This window comes from Pogonomyrmex barbatus, unplaced genomic scaffold (genome assembly GCF_055798465.1).
Source record: "Pogonomyrmex barbatus isolate J1 unplaced genomic scaffold, ASM5579846v1 scaffold7, whole genome shotgun sequence".
NCBI lineage: Eukaryota > Metazoa > Arthropoda > Insecta > Hymenoptera > Formicidae > Pogonomyrmex > Pogonomyrmex barbatus.
Window position 1 is genome coordinate 4,547,579 of NW_028297171.1, and position 21,630 is coordinate 4,569,208.

Genomic DNA, 21,630 nt, shown 5'->3' on the forward strand with positions numbered 1-21,630 from the left:
CGCGTTCCTCACGAATCCCGAGGGTCTCACATTGCCGCAGGGAATGCCGATCTCCGATGAGAGAGAACGACGAGAGGCAGAACGACAGGCAGAAAGAGAGGGACCAAGGGAGGGAACGCGATACACGAAAGCTTCTTCAACGGCGCGGGGAACGAGAGGGTGGAAACGAGGTCCCAACCATGGCCGAAGGGGATCGAGAGTCCGCCGCAAGGCTCAAGGAGCGGCATACGACAGTCTTATTTCAATATTTTAAACGCACTCTGGGGTGCGCATACCACAGTCAAATGTCTAATATTTGAAAATGAAAAAGTACTCGAGACGCGCGCAAGTACTCGATATTTTCGGATGCTTAATGCTTGGATACTCGGAATCTCGATATCCCCTTTGGGTCGAATATTCTCCGCCGTTTAAATCAAACTCATAATATAAAACGGGACTTTTATTTCTTTCAAGTATTTTCATGAACTTAACTGGTGTATTTTTGAGAAGTCGAGATCGCGCGCCGCACGAAAATATTGAAACGAGAAGTAATTCGTTTTTAACAAAATTTTGTTTAAACAAAATTTGTAGTTAAGATGAAGACAAATTTAGGGCCGGTGAAGAGGAGAGACAATTTGTGAGAATGCAGAGAGGCCGAAAGGGAAACCGCGCGCCGCACGAAAACGTGAAAACAAATGATCCTCTCGTTTTCGGCGCTCGTTCCCCTCGAGAAACAGGTTGTGAGGCGGCAACATCCTCGCCGCATCATCTTCTATTGCGCATGAAGAGGGTCCGTGCGTTTCTTCTCGCCGTCTCTAATTAAATCGGGAAGCCAATGGGGAACGTTCCGCATATAATTCGCCGTAAGGATCGCGTAAAGGGATAGAGGAACGTGGAAATAATTACGCGCGCTCTTCCGATCTTGCTTCATATCCGAAGATTCCGATTGTGTTGTCAACTTTTTAAGAGATCACACAAAAGTAATTGCACGTTTTGAGGGTACTTAATTCTTTTTCATATACAGAATTCCCCATGACTACTTCACAACATATTTTAACAACATATTCTGGAGATTAATTAAAATCAAAGTTCCTGGCGTGAGAATATTGCGGTTGTAATAATTTTTGATTTATAAATAATTAAAGTCGACTAATCGAGTAGATTTACGCGTTCAAAAACGCACAAAAAGTTTTAATAAAATATCAATGTATAATAATTTTTGAACGATTCGTCTATTATTTCGTGTGTCGAAAGAAAACACGAGGAACGACTTATTTTCTATGGAAATTATCTTGTAAAAATAATTTCTAATTTCCGTTTTCTTCTACTCCCACTCCTACTCGTTCCGATATCTACTTAAAATGAATATAGATCGAAGTATTAATCCTTATTAATATGAGGAGTAGCGCGATGCTTATTATCCGATAATCGCTGGAATTAATCACTAATTGTGATAATTATATCCTATCATCGTACTTAGTATCCTGTAGTACTTGTCGCAACTGTAATTTTAGAAAAGATAATGATACACAAAGTGGTTCACGATGCTGCTGGTTTCAGTCTCGGCGACCGAGTGGTGGCGTGGCGACCTTGTGTAAACATAGCACGATGCAATAACAAATACCAAGACCGCGTGTCAAAAGAATAATCATCTCTCGAAGTATTTAACACTTTATAAAATTAAGATTCACGTAAAAAGGTAAAATAAATAATAAACGATAAAAGATAAGATAATCAATAAAAATAGGTATTATTACCCAAGTTGAGAACCAGTAATAAAAATGATCGGTATATTTTTGCACATTTGCAATTTTTAATTGCTTATAACTTGAAGAAAGATTTTGACATTTTTATATTTTTATCTTAAGAACATTATTAAACATTATTAAAATATATTGCATGCTAATTATAAAATATTTTATAATAAATAGAAATGTAAGACAGAAACATAGATTATTTTCTCGTTTCTGCAGAATCGAAATGTCATCGAAGTTATATGAAGTTCGTTCGTCACGAAATAATATGTAAGAGAAAGATTGTTGATTTTTTTTACTTCAAAGTTTCCCAGTGTAATTTTGGGTACGTATAATGATAAATATTTTTTGCAATCTTCTTACAGTTGAGAGCACGAATTATCTTTTATTGGCGAGTTCTTGCAAGACAAAAAAATATTGAATTAACACTATTATTCGTCGTCACAGTGGACGTAAGACATAACAAATAACATCCAGGGAATTGTTTTAACGACCGTAAAAGTGACGAGAATAGCGGTACTTCCTGCCAAAGTGAACGGTTCACCCCGCACATACTTTAGCTTAATTCGCGACTGCCTAACGTTGACTGACGGTTATTCTTTGTCTCATTGTGGGTCAAACATTCTTTGCGAGTGTACATATCAAACGCGCTCTTATGACACGAGGTTTGGTCTATGACATAATATACAGAATATTTGTCTGTCAAGTATTAATAACGGCTTCCCTGACAGACTTATAGTCAGCCTTCGTTTAAATAATATTTGGTGAGAAAGCCTCATTTATGCAACTTATGTGATTTTGAGTGCTAAACATTTTAATCCAGCATCATTATAATTTCTACTCAAAATTAAAATAAATAAAAAATTTAATAATTTATAAAATTTGACTATATGGGTTAGAAAGATTTAACTAAATCGTTTAATTTTTTAGAGTTTTGTTTTTTAGAAATTCTTGCCTTTTCAGAAAATCTCTCTAATGGAGTTCAATACCAAAAAAACTTGTGTAGATGTATTAAAAGACTCCTATAATGTAGCAAAATATTGGTCGAAATGTCATGCGATTCATTATTTGTCAATTGCCTCATTCGATAATGTTCAACACTCAGCAATGCACTTTCCTGAAGATTGCTCCCTTAGGAATGCAATAATTATTATCAGAAGAATGTTAGACGATATTTTAATATCATTTTAGTATCAATATTTTGACTTGTCGTGTTTGTTTCTACATTTATGGAGATTGGTATGTATGCGCTATTGCCGAGAAAGCGATTCCGTCTTTATGGGTTTCAATCCAGAAGTACGTAATCGCTTAAAATAAATTGCTCGGTAAGAAGGAGTACTAGAGCGGGATGGATCGAAAGAAGAGATATGAAGAAGAGTGCATTTCTCAAATTGGTTGCATTTTCCAAAGCAAGATCGCTTCCTAGAAGCGACAAATATCTGCAGTAGAATTTGTATATTTTTTTTCTGAAAGAGACAACACATCGTAATATAAAGAACATTAATCATTTTTTTCAATTATACGTCAACGTCGCTTACACGTTATTACCATCAAAATAATTAAAAAATATCTTATCGCTTTATACGCCAAGAAACAAACGTAAAAGCGGTTTGGCGATTGATTTCGATTGATTTTGAGGTGTACGCTGTCATAACGCTCTTCGCGTTACTCGCCGTCTGTCGATTCGCCGAATCTCGCGTTAATAGTCACGAAGCGAACAGAGCGATTCGTTTCGATTCGCCAGCGAGACGCGTAATCGTGTCGGAGGGAAAACGGCTCGCCAAACGGCACGCACGTAAGGACCGCGCGCGCGTGTGTCGGACCTCGGCTCGATCTTAATGAAACAATAGTGGTAGCCGTCCGCAGGGTCGAAGAGGAAAGAGGGAAAGAAAGGGGAGCTTGGAGGAGACCTCGGTGCTAACTGGAGTCCCTCGCGGTCAATGAATCTGCTGGCCTTTTCCCATGCTCGCGAGGACCACGAGAGTGCCCCGGCACAGCGCCGCGACTCTCTTCGGGTCCAGCCGATTTTATTAGTCTCTGACTCATTCTGTCTCTGGGACAGGCGTTTCTGTCTGTCACTTCTCCCCCCCCTCCCCCCTCTCTCTCTCTGTCTCTCTCCGTCTATCTGTCTGTCTCTCTCTGTCTCTCTGAATCGTCTCATCTTGAGCATTTCTTTTTCGCTTCTTTCTTTCTCCATTCCTTTTTTTATTCGTCGCTCTCCAACGGAAGCCGCGAATAAACGATATCAAACGTTTCGTCCGCCGCCGAACGCGTCCGCACACTTGGCGCAGAAATATCGCAGGCCTTGAGTCATGGATATGACATAAATGCTGGATAGGCGACCGTCGGGCTATCGAGGTTGCCAAAATAGGCCGCTATCACTGAATCGGATGAAAGCTCAGACGAAGAGAGAAATTATAAAAATTATTTTAAATTATAATTATTTTAAATTATAATTAAGCATTAAAGTAATAGAGATATAACTTTAGTTTATTTCGACTAGTTTAATTCGATCATCCTCCTTATATTTCGTGGATCGTGTTAAGTTTCATTTTCTACTTTTCGATAATTTTATACTTTAATTTCTAATTACATGCGCCATGATTAGCATAAGAGACCGTGGTGTCAATTCGAGGAGATTCTCGAATTGAAGAATTACGAGATATGCCGGAACAAAGAACGACGAAAACTATCCGCGGGACGGCGGTTCATTTACCGAGACGACGTCGCGTCTGTCCGTTTATTTTCCCCCGTGCCTCGCGAGTGGACCCGGAGCTTTGCTTTTCCCATCGCGCGGTTTGTTCTTCCCTTTTTCGTCTCGCATTTGACCGTCTGTTCGTCTTTCGCAGCTTTCAACTTCCTTCGGTTCAGCTTAAGAAGCCTGCTCGCCTTTCTTCCTCCCCTCCTTCCTACCGCGCTCTCTTTCCCTCTTTCGTCTTTATTCTCATGCTCGTCACGGCACGACAGAACCGAGGAGAGTCTTAAGGGTGGCGTTAACGAGGCAGCGAGACTTTCACACGACCGCTCACGTCGCCGAGACAAACAGGTCCGTTTAGCTCGAGTTGCTGTGGCGAGCCTTCCTATTTATGCGAGTTACGTCGGACCGCGTCATCGTAAACTTCCTCGCTATCGATGCTTCCGCGCGATATCATATCGGTAACGTCTCCGCGTACAATGAGCAACTGTTGCCAGTCACCGGAAAGTCAACGGAAGTTCATTCCGGTTCTCGCATACTATATCGAAACTCAACTTGCGGTATTTCTTCTTTGCAGCCTTTTCATCATCAAATTTAATAACATTTTTTATTCTTTTACTTAATTTGAGATTATTTTCTAAGATTAATATTATTATTATTACATACGCTGAATAGAATATTACGTAAAATTAATTAAACAATTTTTTTATTGATCTTTCTATTGATGATATTTTTTTTAGATAAGACTGTCAACATTTTCTATCTTGAAAAATGCTCATATTGTTTTATATATAAGTTTATCTTTCATATAATTTCACTAATACTTCATGTTAAAAAATATATTGTGATAATTTATTAAATTACTATTACTGAATGTGCCTATTAAAGAAAGAGAATACATCACGATATTATATTTCTTTCGAGATGTTAAATTTATCACTGAAGAAATAAATATAGAGACATTAGGATATTGCGAAGATGTTATCGATCGATAATATCGAGGCATCTGTACTTGTAGGTGTATACTTGAATGCAAAAACGAACATAAAAGAAAAACCTTGGTGGAGGGAACCAAGGAGGAATATGAGTGAAGAGAAGACGCGCCCGCGGGAATCGTCGAGGAGACTTGTGTGGAGAGGCACAGTCGACGGATGAAAGGGCGGTGGAAGAGAGCCGGCCGAGGGGGAGGCCGACCGAAAGTGTAGGGGGCCCGGTTGGTCCCAAACGCGCCGCCGCCACCGCCGCGTTCGTTGCGGCCGAAACGAACTGGCGTAGCCAGGAGGCGAAACACGCGAATCCCTCGCCTCCTTCTCTTTCGTCTCGTCGGCAATATCCCTGCCCTATTTCGAACGGCCGAGAGATTCTCGTGAGGAGAGAGAAAGAGAGAGAGAGAGAGAGAGAGAGAGAGAGAAAGAAGATACCTGGAGAACCTTGGCTGAATGGTACCTATGGGAATAACACCATGATTGATTTGAGTTCGACTGTACATACATAGTATATAGAGGTATAAGCATCATATTATCATATGTGTGTGTGTGTGTGTGTGTGTGTGTGTGTGTGTGTGTGTGTGTGTGTGTGTGTGTGTGTGTGTGTGTGTGTGTGTGTGTGTGTAAACGTTATATATAAATGATGATTATAATCCTTGATTATTTTTATATAATTATTCGAAATGTCTTTCTTTCTCTAGAACGAGATAAAATCCTGAAAAATTATGGTCAGGAATGCAGACATATAAACCTGTACCGGCAGTATTAGATGCTAAATGCCTCTTTTCCCCTTACCCTAATTCACACATCCATCACACCTACTACTATACCCTAATTTACACATTCTATACAAGGCATTTTCTTCTTTTTCTAAACATAAGTGAAATTTATTACTTGTTAGAAGCAATGCCTTTGACAATCGATAAATATACATCGATATTTGTAAAGAAAATATTTTGCATCTTATGTTTTTTCATCTTCTTGTTTCTACTTTTTTATAACAATTTATTAGTGATGTTTAATAATTATTCTAGAAAAAAAAGAGAATCTTGTGATCGATGATTATTTATAAAAACAGATTGTATGATATATTAATGAGTCCACATTGCACATTGCAAGTTTTTACCATATAACAGGATAGAGACGTGACTTTGTTGGGAATTCGACGCAGCCATAATCGCGGGATAACACGCGGGAATATTTTCATCCAAGAAGCACTCTCTCTCTCTCTCTCTCTCTCTCTCTCTCTCCCGAGAGAACGCACTCCGCTCCCTGCTCTACCCTAGAATCCCGAAACCCGACCTGGGCAGTTTCGGCGGTCGGCTCTCTCTCCATCATAGCGCGCCCAAACTCTCCACATCCCTTAAGAGCAAAAAGGCTCTCGATATATCCTTTGATCCTCGACGAAGGAGCCGTTTCCTTTCTTCTCTCTGGTTATCCGTTTCGTACGGTGCCTCGGAAGGAAGGACCTCCCCGGACTTCGTCGACTCCGCGGAGGTCCCGTTCTTCTTTCTCCTTTCCTCCCGGCCTCCTCGTTCCTTCTCTTTCGTCCTCTCTCTTTCTCTGCCTCCTCTCTTCATTCTTCTGCTCTCGCGCGCCAGTCAAAAGATCCAGACGACGAGGGTCCGGTCGAGGAAAGAAGGAGAGAAAGGCAGAGAAAGGAAGGAAGAGAGACAGAGGGAACAGAAACGACGGGAGGAGTCGGGAGAAAAGCGGGAGGAGAAGGAGAAGCCAGAGGTCTGGAGAGGACAAGGTCTCCTTTTACTCTCCTCCACAGACTCGGTCGGTACCTTTCCACGATGCGTATGCGTGTACATGCGTGTACGTTCTGTGTGCAACACACACACACATACGAAACATATGTGAGGAGATGGTCGCGCGAGGGAAAGAGAGAAAAAGAGAGAAAGAGAGAGAAGGATTCCGTGCGCTACACACCACACAACGTCGTCGTGCAAACCCCATGGGCTCGTAGAACCGCATTCCACAGCTCCATGGATATGGCCCACGATGGCGTTAGAGGCGGCCGGCGATTGGAGGAAGACGAAGAGGTAGATGAAGAAGAAGGGAAAGAAGACGCTGAGAAGTCGGCCCGGAAAGTGGAGGAGAGAGAGAGAGAGAGAGAGAGAGAGAGAGAGAGAGAGAGAGAGAGAGAGAGAGAGAGAGAGAGAGAGAGGGGCTTAGAAAGGAGAAAGAAAGAAAAGGAGCGCTCGGGAATAACTCGATAAAGCGAAGGACTCCTTCTAATTAAAATGAGTTCCGCCGCGAGTCCTCGTGCACGACTCTCGCCGCGTTCTTATTACGTCGCGAACTTTTACTCTCCACCTTCTGCTTCTCCTCCTCCTTTTGCCCAGTTCTTCTATGCCGTCGTCGCGCACGCACCTTACGCAGATTCGAGATGCGTTGTCTTCCTGGATCGGTCGCCAACACGTTTTCGCGCGTAAATCGCGATCGGAATGCGTCGCTACGTAATCGAGTCTCTGGGTGGCGGTGAGAGAAAGAGAGTCCGGCGGGTCATAATTTTTGGAGAACTAGGGGATTACGGGGGCTGAACGTGGCCGGATGATGGATGACGGGTAGGGCATTTAATCCTCTATTGGGCGTAATGCGCATATGCATTTGAGCATGTTAGCGGGATCTTTCTCTAAATATTATTTAAAGTTAAGTGAAATTTAAATCAGGGTAAAATTGTTTAACACAAAATTGACGAAGCGAAGAATTTTTATGTGAGTCTATTTTTGTTTTTATTTCTATTAAATTGTAAAAAAGATCAAATATATATTTTTCAGATGGTTTCAAAAGAAGAAATAAATAAGAAATTTTAGTAAAATTAATAATTTCATGCACAATATAAATTGAAAGATTAGTAAATTTGGAACATATAAAATAGTGTTGCGTTTAAAATTCATTTTTTAATATACAATCTTTTTTTATTATGGTTACTAGCTTTTTTGCACTTCTTGAATAGTCTTTCCGATACTTTAAAATCGCAGGAAAGTTAAATGATATAATAATATCATAAAAAGAAATACCGACTTTTTGACAATAGTTGAAGTAGATTCGTGTGACAACTCAATCCATCATCTTTTTTGACAGTTCTATAATTTTCGCCAGACTAATGGAAATAATGCGACAGGTGATGTCTTAAGTCAATGTGTCACAAAGATATTTTCTAAGTAAGTGTTCCTACTCCACGAGGTGTTCCTATTCCGCTTTTAACAAAACTATTTCCTAGTCAACAAATGATAATCTTTATTCGTATTTTAAGTCTGTTCCTCGAAATTTTATTATACACTTTTAAAAAGTTGAGAACCATCGCCTCAAACAGGTAGAATAAATGATCGCGCGAATACTTCTCGGCGATCGCGCTCCAAAGATAAGCAAACACATTTTTCAACAAAGTAAGGAGCATATATTTTTATTTGATTCTTTTTTGAATATATCATGTAGTAATAAAAGCACGGAAGAGAATGTGAGATTCAAATATTTCGTACGTATATTTAACCTCAGCAATGCAATAAAACGTCGAAATTTAAAACCTCATTATAATTTTTTTTTTTTACATTAAATCATGAATATGTATGCATCGAATAAATTTGAATTGCCAGATTTTTTTCAGAAAATTATCGTTTGTTTTTTTAAATGATAATACAAGTATATTTAAAAACTATTACAACAATTTTAATCGAGTTTTGAATTCTTTATCATAAAACAAGTTCTTATTTTTAAAGTCTCTTATTTTAATGTATCAAATATATTACACACTTTTTCTTCTATGTAATTTTGTGTGTTAAATGTATTACTTGTTATCTTTTTAAATATAACGTGTATACACACACTAATACATATTTCGTGTAACAGCGCGATTTGTCGGCGGAATTTCATCGCTTCGGTCATCATAACATATATAGTTGTAAACCGACTCTCATACCACTTTAATACCATTTGCCTCCCGCTAGCATTGAAAGTTATGAACCTATATGATACAGCTGTCCTACCACCGTGATAATATTTCGTATCTGGTCTTTTATGAGGCACTGTGAGATATGACATTCTCGTGATGCTCCCTAAGTAAAACCGCGCAAATTTCCGATCATACTCAACCGCCGGCGATCGGCGATTTAGAATAATTAAGAGCTCATTAAGAAAGAAGAATTCTGAAGAATCATTCCGCCGCAAAGTTCTATCACCCAATACATCCGATTTAATGACCTGTTGCGTAAATCAAACGTTCCGTCTTCCTCTCTTCACTCGTCCTTTCTTCTTTCGTTCTTGATTCTCCTTTCACTCTCGTCCTTCCTCACTTTCCTTCTATCTCACTCTCTCTCTCTCTCTCTCTCTCTCTCTCTCCCTTTCTTTCCGATCGTTCGCGTCGGCGGCGGCGGCTTGTTCCTCGTTTAGTCCTTTTTTCCCTCTATCTCTCTCTTCCTCGTGAGGAGTGGTCTTCCTTTGAAAACAGGCAACCACCACTACATCACATCTCCACCGTCATCTCGCGCGAGGTAGGTCGCCCCCGGTGATACATGGCGTTTCTCACGGTGATAATTATCACCAAATCCGTGAAACACGGGAAGGCAGGCCGACAAGCGGATTGAAACAGATTGGAGAATAGCAATTTTGGATGAAACAATATAATAGAGCAAAAAATAAACAGCTTAAAAAACGATAGTCCAGAAGAATTGAAAAGGATATGTAGGCAAAAGATATATAATTTCTTTAATAAATTTTTCCGAGGGTAATGAAATTTTGTTATACATACTCAGCATCAAATAAGAATATATGGTAAAGTAAAACAAACAAGAATATATTATTTTCATAGTTATGATAATTATTCCCTTAAATTTTCTTTCTAGAATTAATACCATCATGTTTCGCGACGGTCTCACGCAAGCTCTTGCATGGAAAAAATATTAATAATTGAGAATATTGCATCTTCTTAAGGTCGACACTTATATCCGCGTGCCTTTTAAAAAATTGAACCAAGAGCAGTCAAGACATAATACACAATTTAATAAATTATGAGAATTAATTTGATATTCATTATGTTATATTTACAATCGAGATTTAATTGAGAAATTCAAATGAAATTAAGATACATATTGAATTGTATTTTTTGCGCTTTAATAATTGGTTTCTAGAGAAAATTATATTTGAATATAACATATTAATGGTTACTGTTTTTTGTAATGTTTTTTCAAAAGTTATTTAAAAAAAGGATTATTTATATGACAGATTTAACATAAAAGATCATAATTTAATAATTAGATTTTTTTCATATTATTAGTTTATCACGAGATATTAAAGTATAACACACATTGTGTATAATTATTATCAGGATTGCCATGCAAAATATTGTAAAATTATCTTTAATTAAATAATTCAATTAATTCAACTAATAATATAATAATTGCCTAATTACCTGATATCGCGCATACATAGTAATAATAATTTACTAATAATAATAATAATAAATGTATTTTAAACAGAGCAAGATAAAGAAATCTGAAAAAAGAAAGATATGAAGTCAAACAATGCAACAGCAACTATAGAGTAAATTTTTTATAATAAATGCGTAAATATTTAAAGATTGATAATGTTTTTTAAACACTAGAAATATGCAATATATTCTCAATCACTGTTAAATCTTAATGTCTAATAATTAATTTTTAAATTTTTATATATATATATATATATAATATATATAAAGTGTATAGACTTTGCCATGAGCCGTTATTTTTTAATAGATTGTTATAAATTATTTATCATTTTAATCTTAATAATAAAGTTTCATCTTATTCATAGAAATTATTTTTACAGGCAACGTATTCTTTGAACAAACTCAATATTCGGTATAATTTTGTCATAATATATTGAATATTTTAAGTAATATAATACTGTACGCCCGACCTTGGTTATTTTTGTTATTATTGTATATAGTATGTTGTGTTTACACAAGGTCGCCGTTCCATTACCATTCATTTGCCGCGAGCCGAACCGACAAGCAGCATCGTGAGCTGTTCCATATGTCGTCACATTACCTATCGAAATGCGATCGCGACAAGTGTTGGAAGAAAGCATAATCATTCTCCACGTTTTGCCCACGTTTTCTCGTTAATCGCCATTAATTAACTATACTGACAATGAAATAATAGTTTTTTATCGTCGTTGAAAGAGACAGAAAACCTCACGTTCTCAGTATATTTTATCTAATTTATTTAATAAAATTAATATAAATAATTAATTAAAAAATTAATATAATAATTTATATAATATATTATTAAATTATTATTATTACTATTATTATTATTATTATTATTATATATAAAAATAATATAATTAATAATATATTAGTTATTAATTATATAATTAATTGTATTTATTCTTTAATTATATATATTTTAGAATAAATAAGCTAGCTTCATTGTAATTTTTCAGTCTATCCATTCTTAATTTATTGATAACTTCATTTTATGTCGCTTGAAGCACAGATATGTAATAGCGAGGTTAAATAATTATCTTATCGCATACGTAAAATATTCGCAACAATCTTTTGACAGCTTGAAATTTTGCGGGAATAATCGTTCCGCTTTTCACAGCTTCAGCTGAATATACTCTCGATTGATCTCTCGAATCGAAACGCGACCTACCAAATCGTCCGCATGCCAAGTTATAAAACTTCATTCTGTGCTTTTTTTTTTTTTTAAACGAGGCTCGAGGTGTAACGATTATAAATACGGGCCTAAGTGCGCGTAAAGAAAGTGAAGGTGAAGTGCGCCGCCTTCCGCGAGTGGAACGCATTCCCGCGCGTCAATGCGTGCTGAATGCACCGTGCCTCACGACGAGATCGCCGATAACAGGTGACGCGATATTGAACAGGTGATTCGATATGCGAACAATGCGATATGTTCCGCGCAATTGCCGCAGCGAGATGCGTGCAAGAGGCCGGAGCCGTCAAGCAATCGAACGACGTTGGCTTTCCTGCCGACGTTACCTTGTTCAATAGAATGTTGTCGAACGGGGTACAGGATAGAGCGATGTCACACTTTCGTGACACAAAGACCATGGCGATGGCAGTGGCTCTTTGAAATCATTTTTCCGTTTGATAGTTACTGCATGCGTACGGCGATGAAATCAAATAAAGCCGGAGTGAAATAAAATAGAATGATAATAAAGGTATACGGCTATATAGTTTCTCAAAATAGCAAGTAGACGAATGCTGATTTAAATACGTACTTATAAATGTAATTAATTTCTCGATGTGACAATAAACGTTGCAGTTATGAAATAAACATGCTAACGTGAACATTTGCAATTTAAAGTGATATTTGCAATTTCTATCGTTAATTAGTGTTGCCGCGATGTTAATGATATTGTTTATCCGCGTGTCATTTTTGCGTGGGTAGATAGTTACTTATTCGTGTTGCAATTATCAATCTCGAGCAATTTCCTAGCGCGTCACGCACTTACGCGCGCGTTCCGCTAATACGCTTAGTTGCAGTTCCCTTAAAGAGAGCGAGAGCGTTGTTTGTTCCCACTCGACGTCAATAAGGATAATAATAACGACGCTTAAATTGAACGCGTAACACACTCTGCCACTCGCGAGCGGGGAGACGTCAGCCTACTTACATTATAATTATCGATCGTGATATCAGTGGACCCTAACGAGGATTAATAGCACGGCGATTATTTATTTTATGTCTCGCGCGCGGCTCCGCCTGGCCTTTTAAATCGTCGTGTCTTCAGGACGAGAGAGAGGGAGAGAGAGAGAGGGAGGAAGAGAAACCTCGGCCGAATAAATTAAATCCTTACCAAGAATTCGCTAACGACCTGTATCTCGTGGACTACCCATCCCTTAACGTCGTGTTACACTCTCACACTCTCACCTTTTTATGTGACACCCGCTACGCGAAAGGTGACTACCACGTAGTCTGTCCGACGGGACACGGGACACTATGCCGGATTTTATGAGGACAAGCCTATGAAGCTAAGCTCTTAAACGCGACAGGCTATTTCTTAATCGGATGCGTGACGTATTTCTTTTTGTCACCGTTGCATAAGTGGCGCTAATCGGAGTTTACCGGTATTTATTTTTTCTTTACTGTTAGACTGCGAAATCACTACCCATTTTTTGGATTTATTGTTAACATTAGGTTTTTTTTTTTTTTAATTAACTTATGACAAAGAGCGCTACGAGAATATAATTTCGTGAAGAATTCTAGTCGATGAACTTCGTTGCACTTTTCCGTCTAGTTTTTCTTCCTTTCCGGAAAGTCAGGTAAGCGAGAGAGCGGTTTCTTGCGGCGATCTAACGGCGCTCAGCGCGATTTTATCGCGCACGCCCAAAAGAAATCCCGATGAAAATCGAGCCGTCCGGCCGGTCGTTGCATTCTTGCGATTGAGAGCCTTCGCAGGGTGCACCGGCACGCCCCGAGCGGTTCCCATTGCATCGCATCGTCCCTTCGAACGCCAACACGTTCGTTTCTTAAATATTGCTGCGAGATATCGCGCCGCCGAAAGATCCCACATTGGCCTTCGTAAATATTTTCATGCATTTTCCTCCGTGTATTCAGCCGACAGGTTACGACGCGGACAATGCAGAAGTATATGTATACAGCGCAGCGGAGTGCCCTTTTTACTGCCGCGAGCGGTAATGACATTGCATTCGCGCCACATTACCGGGCTCACTTGCCCTTTGAATCTTGTCCCGGAATTCTCGAGCACGCGTAATGAACTCTTTGTCGCCTCGTCTCTCGGGCCGTGAATGTCCACGATACATGTCTTACTTACAATCAGAATTGCAGACGCGTTGTTATAAGAAATGTAAAAACGTAAAAGTGTAATATTTAAATAACATCCGCGTATGTTTTTGACCGTGTATTTAAATCTATTTATCATAAATGTTTAAAATATAAGTTATTAATATTATATAAACTAAAAAAATATACCGTTTAAAAATTATTAAAATTAAATATAATAATTGTGTGATAATTAAATAAAATTCTATTGAATACACGAAATTCTGTGGAATAATATGGAAAATAAATTTTACGATATATTTTTTAATATAAAATATTATGGTCCAAAAAAAAATCTCTTCTCAATAGAAGTTTAAAAGAGACATTTCAGCACGTATTGTGAGGATCGTGGCGCCGTCCGTGTTTCAGGGGCTAATTAAACTGATTTCTGGAACAATACAATTGATAATGATTTGTCCCGAAGCACGTCGAACGTTTCTGCGGTGATTCGCAAGTGCGTAATGGTTGAGCACACTGCACTTGAGGATCGCCAGTGAATCACCTTGTGAAGGTGGGCTGGCGGCTGGGTCCAGATATGTATGTACGGGTCCGTGCACACGTATTCGCATATGTGTAAGTGCACGTACGACACACTGCGCTTCATCTGCACGTTGCATACATGTACCCGTATACACACACGATCGTGCCGCATACCTTTGCCTCCTCCTCCTCCTCCTCCTCCTCCTCCTCCTCCTCCTCCTCCTCCTCCTCCTCCTCCTCCTCCTCCTCCTCCTCCTTGTCTCAACCTAAACCGTCTCCTCCTCCTCCGTCGCCGCCGACCCCCGCGCCGTCGCCTACCACTCCTCTTCGACGTACCAGACTTTAATCCAATCTGAGTATAAGTGTTGCTCTTTAAAGCAAGCCGGGAATGGCGGGAAGCCATCCACGACCTCCACCACCAAACTTTTTCTTCGACCGCGGCTTTTTTCTTTTTCATTCGTAGTCCGCCGGGTTTTAAACGAATACGTATGGCTGCTGCTCGCCGCCGCCGCCGCCACCGCCGCGGCCGTCGAGAAGCTTTTGACAGAACGTTCGTCATTGCGTACAATTTGCAATAATATGTCAATCGACGTTCTCTTTACTAATTTCGAAATGCGATTTTTTAATATCATCGCGTATGATTCTTTCAGTTCGGTCAACGACTGCGTGTCCGATCTTCATTGACGAAGAAGGAAGATGCCATAAAGGCAATATCGGAACTTGTAAACTTTGAGGTCTCTCACCCGCGATCTCTTTACATTGAGTACATCGCGCGAAATATCTGCTTGCGTTCTCATCGCGCGATCGAAGGGGAGAGGAAAGTCGCGATGGGGGTAGACCCCCGTCGGAACGGTGAAAACGGCGTTTATCTGCGGCGCGGCGTGATGCTATCGCGATGACGGGTTAATACGGGTCGATTTCCAGGGCGAAGGTGCAACGCAGACCCGAAGCTGCCCCGCCGCCGACAAATAAGTCAACGCCTATGAACGAGTAAAGATGCGCGGGCCCGAGTGAAGCTGGGCGAGGAGAATCACGTTTTTCGAAGTCGTGGTTCGCCGTGGTCCTCTCGATTCGGGCGCGAGCGAGACTCGGGCCTCCGAACGCGCGCCTCGCCTCGCCTTGCACCTCGCCCTGTCCTGCCGTGCCGGTCGGCCCTGATCCCTTCGTACCTTGGGACCTACCACGCCACGGGATGCCTCTTCTCCTTCTCCCTTCCTTCCTCTTATACTCTCTCTTTCTCTTTCTTTCTCCCTCCCATTTCTCTCTCTCTCTCTCTCTCTCTCTCTCTCTCTCTCTCTCTCTCTCTCTCGTCTCTCCCCGTCGGCGTGGCGGCACAGCATCCTTTAATATCTCTCGCCGGCCTCTTCCTCGAGAGCTCGCCGGCTCTCATCCTCCTCGCCCCCCTTCTCCTCTCAGGTCCTCTCCGGAGCTCCTCTCTTCTCGTGCCCACCCCTCTCAAGAGGCCCGAGCACTCTCTCGATAGCATCTTGATGGAATGCCTGCGGGGTAGGTACCTGCCGCATTGTCGGGTCTGCTCGCTCGTGCTTTCGCACTCCTCTCGTGCTCCCTTATTGTGTTGGCTGGCTCTCCGTTGGCAGCCGCGGCCGCGTCGGTTATGGTAGTGGTGGCGGTGGCGGTGGCGGCGGCGGTGGCGGCGGCGGTGGCGGCAACGGCGGTGGTACCGGTGATGGTGGTGTGTTGGTGGTGGTGGTGTTGTTGGTTATCGTTTCCATTGCTTCTTGTTGCATTCGCCGCTTGTTCTCTAGCATGCTCGTAGACACCGGTGCGCTTGATAGATTCACAATATTGTTACCATCAACGGTCCTTCTCTCGTCGCGCTTATTTTATTACCGATTGAACGCCATTTCGTTCAGGCCTCTCTCACTTTCCGGCCGGATGTTGACGATGTTATACGGTAATATTGGCTAACTTCTAAAAATTAAATGCCTCTCATCTACAAACGTGGCATAACATTGGCCCTATTCGGTTGATTGTGTTCTCTTCTTTTTTTAATAGAAGCAGAAAATGAATGTGAACAATCGATAGATATATCAGAGCGATACCGTCGATTTTAAATAATGCAAAGGATGTTACACGAATTTGAAATAATTAAAATGGATTTGAATTTGCATTTTATTTATGTGACTGTCACTGTCACTGTCTCATAATACTTTTTAGATAAATTTTTATTGGATTATGTTCGATTTACGGTAACGTTTCATGTATTCATGCGCGTTCTTCAATGCGAGCATTTATTCCGTAATTATATTTCGCGATCGGAACTTTCACGTCATTCACGTGATCATGTGATTCGCGTTACGATAGAGAATGCGTTACGATATGAATTACGGAACAGAAATGAGATACGTCAACATATAACGTCGTACTTTTATTTGTCACCGTAATTTCCACATTTTACTAATATAGATCTAATTTTGATCTCGGTTATAAATTCATTTTCTATCTTTATATAATTTTAGAAGAAGATAAAGGATAAATTGAACTGAGATCAAAGTTAATTTATGTCGATGGAAACGGGGGTAAAAGATATGAATGAAAGTGATATCGTACTGAAGACTAGAGATTGGAGGGAACTTTTTCATCCCCGTCGAATGCGCATGAACGAAACGTGCGTATACGCGTGTGCACGTCGAATGCACATTCCCGTGGCCGGCGCGGCTTGGCGCGTAGGTGTGGGTACACCCTGCGGAGGTAGGGCCCTGCTCTGACCCAAGTCTTTCGATTTCGTTTCTGTCGGCGGGGCATTCGTGGCGCGTTGTAGCCGCAGCCGCAGAGAAAGAAAAAGAGAAGAAGAGAGAAAGACGGAGAGAAAGAGAGAGAGAGAGAGAGAGAGAGAGAGAGAGAGAGAGAGAGGGGGGGAGCGGATCTAATGGGGGTAGCTGAGGAATTCCTTTCGTTCGTAACCCGCGATTTGTTGCTTGCGAGGCGATTATGTACCCGCGTGTATAATAAATGCGTGTGTCCACCCTCCGATTCAATGTTTTGTTTTCTAATCGCCGTGAATAAATTTTAATAGGATTACTTTCTAAGATCTCTTAAACGTTAGAAATTGATAAAGTTATTTTGGTTCTTCAAAATGCTTGAGAAAGAGAACGAGGATCTTTCTGATTTCTATAGAGATGTGTACATTTAATAAGGAAACGTTATGATATAGAAAAATATTTTTCTATAATAATAAGTTAATTATATATTATAATAATTGCATATATATATATATATATATATATATACAGACACACACACACACACACACACACACACACACACACACGCGCGCGCGCGCGCGCGCGCGCGCGCGAAAGAAATTGTTAATGTCTTTATTTGGCATTTTAAATTCGCTGATACATTCGCTGATATTTCTTTCTCTTCGACCATCCCTTTCTCGCAATCTACCTTTTCTCATATAAAATCACACAAAAAACGACCCATATCCAGCTTATCCCATGCAACTCGGATGCGCCCACTAGAAGGGACACAGTCCGCGCGGTCGAGAGCTCGGAGCGGGCCCGGGACTCGTTAAGCGTCGTCGCCAAACGGATTCGTTATAGCGACTCGCTTAGGCCGACCGATTTTAAGGAACGTCAGAAAAATGGATGACACAACGGCGCTATATGGACGTACAATACACGTGCACGCACACGACGCCGTCGCGGTGCGAAGCGCGTGACTAGCACTCACCGACTCGGGAAGACTGCATTCCTCTCTCATCGTTTCTCGCTGTGCAGGATCTCTCCGCCGTGGCCACCGATATCTTTATTTTGTCCTGTCATAATTCAAACGACGCGCAACGTAACGCGGCCTCGATAAAGCCACCTGGACAAATCGTTCGGCCGGCGCGCGCGCGGTTCCGACGCGACCGACTTGCCGTAAGAACGCACCTCGGGATTCAGGCCCCGAGTTAACGCCGCATAATCCAGGTCGACTTTAAAGTATCGCGCCGGTGACCTTCGCGTATCGTGTTGCTCTCTTCATTAGCCCCTCGATTATTCGCGAGGACGCGATATTTCGCAAAGCGCGAGGCGTACGTGATAAACCTTTGACACGGTGAGAACGAAAATACTATACCTTGAATTATAAGAAACGACGTTCTACACGTTCTTCCTCTGTGTATACGCTTTGAAGCCGCGTAGCGGAACGTTATATCTCGCTAACACGTACTTTGGTTTTATTTTAAAATCTGCTTTGCTCTGATTTATTTTATTAACATTCTTTAAATTCATATTTTTTATTGATAGGCTCTGTCGGAAATGTCGGTTTATAATATAGTAAAGCATTCAATGATAAGAAAAAGTAATAGTAAGTATTATTTTAATATTATTTTAAAATATTGTATGAAATTTATATTCATTTTTATTTTATTTATTAATAATATCAAATTTATTTTGATATCGTTTTGTTATATGAAATATTACTTTCAATTGTTATTAACAATATAATGTGATTCTATATCAATTAGTGTACATCACGTATACATGCGCAATTGAGAAGTTAAATAAGAATTGGGCTTACAAAATTATTTTATTTTATCTCTTGAAGTTCGGACTACTACTAATCGCAAAATAAAACTGTCCGCAAAAGTCTCAGTGTGATTATGACCAGACCAGAAGGGGGAATCTCGGAGGGGCTGGATGGAGCCGCTCCGCATAGGTAGTAAATCCCTGCGGATGATTAGAGGTCGGCACTGGGGCTTGTTACCCCGATATGGAATTCAATAGAGGGCACGAGTAACAACAAGGACGATTAGCTATCTCTCGCCTGCTCGTGTTGGCTTCAAAGGCGTAATTGTAGCAAGGAGAGCAACGCTGCGATTGCAACGAGCGATGCAGTGATGGAAGATTGCAAAATGGATCAAACCAATCTGTTTTGGTCGTATTGTATCAGATTACTTTGTTCGTATCAAAAAATTACTTGTTTTGATCGATGTATAAGAGATTTAAGAAATTTATTTCTGAATCACGTAGTAAATCTTGTATATTAGGTAAGCAAATCTGACTATTGATTACATTTCTGGTACAAGTTTGCTCGTTGCGTTTTAGGTTCCATTGCTCTTGTAACAACGACGCGACTGTCCCGTTCTCTTTTACCATCCTCTTATCTCACACATTCGGCAAATAGTCGTTAACATAAATCAGAAGGCAAGATAAAGCTGAGCGCATTTAACTCTATAAACAGTACAACATATTTCTCCCTTACCTAAAAACACGAAGCGGAAACGGCGGAAGACCTCTGCATATACAGAATATCTCAGAAGTCGTTGAACTCTAGATAGAAGTCGATCTAAAAAAAGAAATACACATATTTCAATATCTCAAGTACTTTAGGAAGTCAAGCAAAATAAAAACATAGATTCTCAGCGTGAAAAATAAAATTTGTTATTTAAATCCTGCTCTTTTCTAGGATTACGATTTGACTCAAGGATTTATAATACGTCCAAATTATTTATAAATTATAAAAAATAATGATATTTCGATTGATACAAAATTATCAACGTGCATTAACACCAAAGACAAGAATCCTCCTACCGATTCAAACATGAGAATACCTGAATGTACGTAATGCGTATTGGAATTTACATATATCGATTGAGAATTGTCTCGCATTGCATTCCACGTCGCGTTTAATTTAACTAAGTGTCGTTTAACAGGCGTCACATACATGCGTGTCCAGAGACATAATAGGCCGACGAGTTAAAGGGACGCAGCGATCAAGGATGTCATCGTACGTATTGCAAATCTGCGATCGTGAGGCGTGTAAATTCTCTAAAAAGAATTCACACAGGTACGTAAAAGTTTTAAATCATGAGTTTCGTGAATGTATCGCTGAGCAAGGTAAAGAGTCGAAAGAAAGAAAAAAAAAAGTATCGACGCGACCAAACATATTTGTCATTTATGCCGAAGGATTAATATTCTATATAGATATGTAAATTTGTCAGATATTTCTGTGACTGTTAAACATAACTATTATTCACTCTAATTACCCTAAAAAAATTTTCATGTTTTAAAGATTCGTCGTATTTTCAATGATGTAATAATAATTCTATTTTAAAATGATAAAATCATACAGTTTCTTTTATCTTATAAGAAAATAACGAAATTTCTTGATAAAAAGTCGTCAAAAGTGAAGATATTTTTGATCAAAAACTGAATTGACGTTGACGTTTACTAATATTATATACGTTAACGTATAATTTTAATTGTTTATTTTAAAACTGTCTATAATCTCCTGTGAATTAATAAAACTTAACGCACGTAGCGTACATAGCGTTTATTGCATTTTTATAATCTAAATTAAATATTCTACGTCACACAAATCCGATTGTGTAACTAAGATTATAATTATCGTAGAATTGCTAGTTAGATTTAATGATTTAATGTCTGAAGCATTCATTTAGATTGATCGCCAAAGTCAAGCCACAGACCTGCTTCGATGACGAAACAGGAGGAGCAGCTGACCTGACGGTGACACGAGCGGCCAGAATGTGTAGCGAACTGCACATTCCCCGACGATATACGTATATACGACACACGACGTCGATCGTAAATGAACGCCGGCTTGAATTTAAGTTACAACGCCTTCCCGACGTCGCCTGGTCGATGTTCTTTTTCTGCTTACACCATTATTATATACATACACGCGCGGAGCGTCCACTTTGAAACGAGACGGAAGTCGCGGAAGTGTCCGACTTCGCGTTCGGTATGCAATTGCATAATATTCTGCCAGGCATTTAAATTCTTGTGGAATATACACGTTCCTGCGTATTAGGGAATTCTTATCGTTCTCGCCAATTCGAAAAGTATGAGGAATACATCGAAACGCCGCCCGGAATAAAAGCACAATTTAAAACGGGCAATTAATATTTTCATTATAGCCGCGCCTATAATTAAACTGTTAATAGTGTATAAATAAATTAATTACGGCGTTGT

At 39.9% G+C, this 21,630-nt stretch overlaps 1 long non-coding RNA gene across 1 annotated transcript in view; it reads right to left on the reverse strand.

The window, feature by feature from the left end:
• The window catches only part of LOC105427312 (uncharacterized), a 74,900-nt gene that overhangs the window by 16,445 nt on the left and 36,825 nt on the right, over positions 1-21,630 (reverse strand). The window contains exon 4 of the long non-coding RNA XR_016140844.1: positions 19,901-19,984. This is a non-coding gene — a long non-coding RNA (uncharacterized LOC105427312). The remainder of the gene's footprint in view (positions 1-19,900; positions 19,985-21,630) is intronic.